Source organism: Nansenia antarctica, assembly GCF_963989245.1.
Source record: "Nansenia antarctica genome assembly, chromosome: 5".
Taxonomy (NCBI): Eukaryota; Metazoa; Chordata; class Actinopteri; order Argentiniformes; family Microstomatidae; genus Nansenia; species Nansenia antarctica.
The window spans coordinates 51,800,114-51,807,972 of NC_137690.1; the positions used below are offsets into that span (position 1 = coordinate 51,800,114).

At 47.2% G+C, this 7,859-nt stretch overlaps 1 protein-coding gene across 1 annotated transcript in view; it reads left to right on the forward strand.

Annotated features, from left to right (window-relative positions):
* LOC308159003 (catenin beta-1-like) overlaps window positions 1-737 on the forward strand; it is a 13,982-nt gene extending 13,245 nt beyond the window's left edge. The window contains exon 17 of the mRNA XM_080532736.1: window positions 40-737. The gene's annotated coding sequence lies outside the window, so the exon portion shown is untranslated. The remainder of the gene's footprint in view (window positions 1-39) is intronic.
* Window positions 738-7,859: the final 7,122 nt, after the last annotated feature.

Consider the following 7,859-nt stretch of genomic DNA (forward strand, 5'->3'; position numbering starts at 1 on the left):
GATCTCTCTCTTTCTCTCCCCCCCTCCCCCTCTCTGCAGCTGTAGTCTGAATGAAGCTGCGTTGTGATTGGCCTGTAGAGTCGCTGAAGGTCTAGAGAGGGGTTGGGAGGGGGGAGGGCTGGGATTTCTGAAAGTGCCTGACACATGAACACACGGTTGGTTACCACGGGAACGTTATAGGAAGTACTCTTATTTGGAGGAGGGGGGGTAACGAGGGATGAAGAGTTGGAGGAGTGGAGTGGAGACAGGGGAGGTTTTGGAGCTGGATGCCTAACTAGGAGAGTGCACACGAGGTGGATCTTAAAGATGGAATCGCAAACATGTTTTAGCCTTTGCCTGATTTTGTCAGTTTATTTTTTCTTAGTTTTTTTTTCCCTCTTATTTTTATTTTTTTGTAATACTCACGTCTCTGTTATGGTACTCTATTGACCCAGCTTGCTTTAAAACTAGCCATTTTTATTGTTTCTTCTATTTGCCAATCATTTGTAAACTCTTTATTTTTTAAGTATGTTATGTAGTGTTAAGTTATAGTGGTAATGTTCCATTCAGTTTCTATATCTCTTTATCATGGAATGTTTAGAACACTAATCATCAGTTGAATCGTACTCTTGACTAAAGTGTAACATTGTGTAGGTTTTTTATATCAGAACCAGAAATGGGGAATTATAATGCATTCTTATAAGTGCTTGTTGAAGCATAATAACATATGTCAAGTGTTACAACTGTTCTAAAGGAGTGGTGGGGTTGGGGGAGGATGGGGGGGGGGCTGTTATATCAGATACAGTGTTTTATAATGCTACACTGATGGGTTAACCAAACTGTCTTTTGTATGCTACCATCACTGGTTGTCTGATAGAAAGTACATATGCTAATAAACAATGTTTTCTATGCTATCCTAGGGAGTGTGTTGAAACAGTGTTTTTATATGCTATCTATCTCTGGTAGGTTGGTATGATATGGAACAGTTGTAGCCTGCTGTGCTTATTTTGGAGACATGGATATTATGACATGACGGCTGAATAATAAAATGGCCTATTATTTCATCTTCTGTGTCCTGGCTTTGTTTTTTTGATCAAGTAAGAATCACACAATTTGTACAGCGTTTGTTTTGTGGACACCTTTCAAATGAAGACTCATCACACGGCTCTCTCTTTTGAAATATCACTTGTCGAGTACAATCAGCATAACGTTAATAAGAAAATAAAAAATATACAATGAGTAAGAAATGGAATGCAATGATATTGTATTAAAAGACTAGGGTTGGAGGGGCGTTTGCATGGACAGCACAGAACTTGTGCTATGGCCATTTTTACTTTGGGCTTTTATTTTGGATGATTTGTGTTTAATGTTTTGAGAGATATATATATATATTTCATGATTACTGTTTATCTTATGTTTTTGGTCATTTATGTTATGAATAATGTTTTGTTATGTTTTTTTGGTTATAGAATTATTAGTGTTTTATTCGTAATTGGTTGTCATGTGGTGAGGTGATAGGATAGGCCCAGGTGTATTTAGGTAGACAATTAGTTGCACCTGGGTCGATGGAAACATAGTATAAAAACAAGAAACAAATAACAGTACAACAATAATAACAAGACACAAAAAGACAGGCTTTTGGGGTTAGCCAAAGGACAGTCTTGAGCTGTTTTTTAAATGCTTCGATCGAGACCGCTGATCTAAGTTCCAAGGGAAGAGCATTCCAAAGTTTGTGAGCCACAGTTTGGAATGCTCGATCACCTTTGGTTTTGAATCTGGCACGGGGGACAACCAACAAACCCTGGTCAGTGGACCTGAGAGACCGACTGGGGCTGTAAGGACGCATTTGTAGCCGGCCCAGGGTGGATGCGTAGAGGCAGATGAACAGGGAATTTCAATACATTTACATTTACATTTTTGGCATTTAGCAGACGCCTTATTCCAAAGCGATTTACAATCAATACATTTGAATAGGGTAGTGGTGGTCTAGTGGATAGTGAGTTGGACTTGTGATCGGAAGGTTGTGAGTTCAAATCCCGCCTGAAACCACACCACTACTAGTGTGCCCTTGAGTAAGGCACTTAGCCCTCAGTTACTCCAGGGGGAATGTCCCTGTTTTTCGTAATTGTAAGTCGCTTTGGATAAAGGCGTCTGCTAAATGGCAAAATTATTATTATTAAAATTAATACTAAGCATGTGAATCAGCAGTCCACCATTCGTTGCAGGAAGAGTACTCTAGCTCGGGCCCGGGGCCACTGATAGAATGAAAGGAAAAATCTTCTCCCAATAGTCCAAGCAGGATGATACAAAAGCGTGGGATACTACAGGGATACCACAGACCGACGTTTGGTAATATTGCGCAGATGGAAAAAAAACAGGTAGGTGTCAGTGACCTGATGTGATGATCAAAGTGCATTTGCTGGTCAAAAAAACCACCAAGGTTTCTGAGCTTGGACCTCACTGTTGTTGAGAGGGTGCGGCAGCAATTTTTTTAGTAAAAAAAAAGGCTTCTGATAGGTGATAATGATTGGAATTCTTTTCATTAGACCTAATGAACTTCAGAAAAGATTGCTTTGGGAAAAGTAACCAAATGTAACGATCCCATGAAAACAATTGGAATTTGAGTATGTTCCATGTTTTGATCATCATTAATCACATAACCTTAAGTTAATTCCTAATTCAGATATGAAGGCATTTTATACAATATATCAGCCATTTCTTTAGAGATACATGTTCATTATCTGTTTTGTTTGCTGCTAGGTCTGTGATAAATGTGCACAGGCTGGTGGCAAGTGCACGTTGTAGCCTACTTTATTAGTTTAGACATGAATATTGTTTACATTTCTGTCCTTGTTTAATTTGTCAAATTCCATGAACATATGTTTTCATTGCTATAGGCTTCTGTGGTAGAAAGAGTTTTTAGTAAATTCACCAAACAGCATAAGTCCAGTTTAAATGATAGAAATAAGCTATACTGGAGGGCATGTTCCTCCACTCAAGACCCTCCCCGACGTTTAACACCTTCTCCCGTATGAAAAGGTCATCGTTAACCTGGAATGCACACCGTGTGTTGTCCCTTTGTTCTAGATGGACATATATCCAGAGCTCTGGGACTCCATCATTCCAGGTCCACAGCTCCACTGAGTCAGGTTCGGATTACTACTGCTCTGTGTGTTACTTGGTATTAGAACTCTACAACGACCGAGGTTCAACATGTCTGAGAACATGGGAACTTACCTGCTGCCCCTCCAGGCTCCAACCAACAGCGCCCCGCGGAAGAAGTATACCCGTTACATGAAGTGTACTAGGCCTACATACCTGGGATTGATCGCATGTGTCATTCGGGATTCTCCAGACAAGATGCTCACATTTAGTCAGGTGTGTAATGTATTATGGCATATATTGTAATACGACTAACTTTTCAATGTTGATATGGAACTGCAATTCCCAGTACTGATGTGAACTTTTCTTTTGCAGTTGATGGACAAGTTGGTAGCGTTTGTCTCCGGAGACAGAAAGGGCCTTGAGAACAACATCAGAGTGTGCTTATCAACCAACAACTGTTTTGTCAAGGTATGTATTTCCCTAAGACATATTCCATACACATGCTTCGATACGTTCTAGTTTTATTACATTACCTGGTCTACAGTGGACAGAAAGTGAGAGAGTTCAACAGAAAGATTAACACGCGCTTCTTTATTCCAGGTTCCAGTAAGTCCACACATGCCAAACGCCAAGAAAAACTTTTGGCGTGTCGACGAGAGTCAAATAACTGCGAAGATGGTGCGACGCCACTTCAAGGACGTCCTGGACCAATTCCCCGAGTTGTCCTCCAAAGTGCCAATGCAGGTGTACATACCGTCAGAGCGCTGCGCAACGGCCAACTCTCCAACACCAGTCTTCACAGCTGCGCAGAAGCGATGCGAGGTGAAATTCAGCAGTTCTTTCTCCATCGAATCCCTGCTGAAGAGAGACAGTCCTCCTCCTGCTTCTCGTCTGTGCCCCAATCCCTCCCCTCTTGTGTCCGATAGTTATGGAGATAGACTCCAGTTCTATGAGTGGAGCGGAGCCCCATAGGGGAGCTCTGCTCCTATTGGTTTACCCCGCTACCTAAAGTAGCCAATGACTGAATTTTTCAATGCCTGCGCCCGCCTGGGGTGCTATATAAAGGGGCGTACTTCGCTCCATCATTCTCCCAAACATACAAAACAGCCGGGTTTGAACAAGTCGAAGTGGGCCAGCAGCCCTATGGGGCTCCGCTCCACTCATAGAACTGGAGTCTATCTCCATAACTATCGTTCTATATCGTGGAGCTCCGCCCCATAGGGGAGCTCTGCTCCTATTGGTTTAGGCGGATTGAGCGAGGCCAAATGTACCCCCACTGAGACTATTAGTCCGAAAACAATCTCAGCGGCACCCGGAGCTGACCACTGATGTTGGTTCAAGACAACCTTAAAAAGTTGGCCCAACCCACACCGAGTCTGCTCCACTGATCTAGCCCTTACGTGAGCATGTAGGGTTGTAGATCTAACAGAACATGTCCTGGAGGAGGGTCCCCTCCCCAGGCACATCCGTATTCATCCTGACAGCACTTGAATAGAATCCCCATGACCAGGGTAATCCAAGTGCCTTCCCCACTACATCAGTCATCAGCAAAACTGAGGACAGAATGAGAAAAGGATGAGGAAGAAATATCACTGATCTAACCCTTACGTGAGCACGTAGGGTTGTTGATCTAACAGAACATGTCCTGGAGGAGGGTCCCCTCCCCAGGCACATCCGTATTCATCCTGACAGCACTTGAATAGAATCCCCATGACCAGGGTAATCCAAGTGCCTTTCCCACTACATCAGTCATCAGCAAAACTGAGGACAGAATGAGAAAAGGATGAGGAAGAAATATCACTGATCTAACCCTTACGTGAGCACGTAGGGTTGTTGATCTAACGGAACATGTCCTGGAGGAGGGTCCCCTCCCCAGGCACATCCGTATTCATCCTGACAGCACTTGAATAGAATCCCCATGACCAGGGTAATCCAAGTGCCTTCCCCAATACATCAGTCATCAGCAAATGACTGGCTAATAGCCTCGCAAATCCGATGGGACAGCCTCTGCTTCGAGAGTGGTGCCCCGGCCTTCTGTCCGCCGTAGCAGATCAGAAGCTGGGGAGAAGATCTCAGTCCTGCCGTGCGCTTCACATATTGTGCCAACGCGCGCACCGGACATAGACAATGTAAACGCCTCTCCCTCTCTCCGTCGTGAGGAGGAGGAAAAAAGGCGCTCAGAGCACAGCTCTGAACCCTAAACCCACGATTAACCTTAGGGATAAAAGCCGGGTTAGGGCGTAATACAGCTTTTGTTTCGTCATCAGATATGATCAAACAATCTGCCCGTGTCGAGAGAGCGCATAAATCACTCACTCGCTTAGCCGTAGTCAAGGCGAGGAGTAGACTCGTCTTGAGAGACAATAAACGCAACGACACAGTGTCAATGGGTTCGAATGGGGGCACGCACAGCGCCTCTAGCACAATCGACAGGTCCCATTTTGGCATTAGAGTCCTATGAGGGCGTCTAAGCCTACACACTCCAGTCAAAAAACGCTTAACCAGCGAATGACTGAACAGTGTCGTTGTCGCAAAACCCTCATGACAAGCTGAGATGGCAGCCGCGTAAACTTTAATAGTTCCCGCCGCCAATCCCTTGTCAAAAAGCGACTGTAAGAAGCACAAGAACGTTTCGACCCGACAGCAGACTGGGTCAACGTCCTGTCCCTCACACCACTGTGTAAACACTCGCCAACGCGCCGCATATCCCTTTGCAGTGGATTGCGCGCGCGCACTCTGAATGGTCTGAATGACCGCGTCTGTCAGACCCCTGCGTTCTAACAAATCCCTCTCAGTAACCAGGCCATGAGGGGGCCCCCCATCATAGGCGGCCCCCTCACCAAGCCTCTGGCTTGAGAGAGTGCATCTTGTCGATGAGGTATGGGCCATGGGCCCTCTACCAACATCTCCATCAGTTCCGGAAACCACGGGGCTCCGGGACGGTCCGGGGCTACAAGAATTAACTCTAGCCTCTCTGACCTCACTCGTGCCAACAGTGGGAGGATAGATGTCAGGGGTGGGAACGCGTATAACAGGACCCTCGGCCATGGGTGGTGTGCGAATGCATCGACTCCCAATGGCGGGTTGTCCTGTTCGCGCAGGGAGAACCAAAGGCGACACTGCGCATTCGTCCGGGACGCAAACAGATCCACTTCTGCTTGCCCGAATCGTGCCCAAATCAGAGACACAATGGAGGGTGCTAACCTCCAGTCGTCGTCCCTCGGGCCTCCCCGTGATAACAGATCTGCTCCTTCGTTGAGCAGACCTGGAATGTGGAGAGCTTTTAGCGAACTCAGGTGTGTGACAGCCCACAGCCATACATCTGTCGCTAGGCGATGAAGTGACGCTGAGCGTACTCCCCCTTGACGATTGATGTATGCTACTGTTGTCCTGTTGTCGGATCTGACTAACACGTCCAGATCCTTTAACACCGGGGCAAAATGAAGTAGCGTTAACTTCACCGCCTCGAATTCCAGCAGGTTGATGTGACGCGTCTCTAACGGTCCCCATCTCCCTGCCACCGAACCTGCCTGACACACTCCTCCCCACCCAGTCAACGACGCGTCCGTGAAGACTGGGTAGTGGGATGCCGGTCTGCCCATGGCGACTCCGCGCGCGATGAGGGGCGGGTCTCTCCAGTAGCTCAGGTCGGTTTTGACCGATCTCGGTATTACAATCAACTTGCGACGGTGTCTCACTGGATCCAGTCGCAGTCGTGCGAACCACCTCTGCAGTCTGCGCATGTGTAATAGGCCTAAGGGGACCACTACATGGGCTGCAGACATCAGTCCTAGTAAGGACATCATTGACAGAGCGGTGATTGTATTTGTCACTCGACACACCCGGAGAGCTGACGTCAGTGTCGCTCTCCGTGGTGCCGATAAACTGGCCCTCATCTTGGCAGTATCCAACTGAATGCCTAGATAGGAAAACTGTTGAGCCGGCCACGGAGCACTCTTTGTCCAGTTGACAGCTAACCCCAGCTGAGTGAGGTGCTGCACCAGTGAGGTTGCGTCCCGAATGGCTCGATTTGGGCATTGGGCCAAGACCAGTAGGTCGTCGAGATATGCTAATATGCGTATCCCGTTTCGCCTCAGTGGTTCGAGGGCTGTCAGCACGCATTTGGAGAAAGTTCGAGGAGCAAGCGCGTACCCGAAGGGCAGGCGCGTGTACTCGTAAACCTTCCCTTGGAAGGCAAAACGTAGAAATTTCCTGTGCCTCTCTGTGATTGGCACATGAAAATACGCGTCCCTCAGGTCTATGCTGATTCCGTAGTCGCCCTTCTGTATACAAGACAGAAGGCGCCTCGTCGTCAACATACGAAAGGGGCGTTTCGCCACTCTCTCGTTGAGGACCCTTAAATCTAGTATGGGTCTCATGCCTCCGGATTTCTTTGGGACAAGGAAATACGGGGAGTACCACCCCATGTCCCACTGGTCCCTCGGAACCATTGTCACTGCGCCCTTTGTAAGGAGATTCGTAATCTCCTCCTGGAGCGCACGTGTTTTTATCGGGCAGGACAAAACAGTCTCTCTCACGCCCCTGAAGGGCGGAGGAGGCTGAATGAACTGTAGTGCATATCCCCTCCTCAATGTCCTGTCCAGCCAGCCCGACAGAATACCTGCCCCTTCTAGCCATTCTGCATAACGCAACGACAGTGGCTGGGCCGTCTGTTGTGGTGCAGTCGACAGAAAAAGCTTGAATTTCTGTATGACCCCAGCCGCCGCTGCACACCGAGGAGGTGGCACAGCCCAAGGTGGGGTCATTTCGAAAGG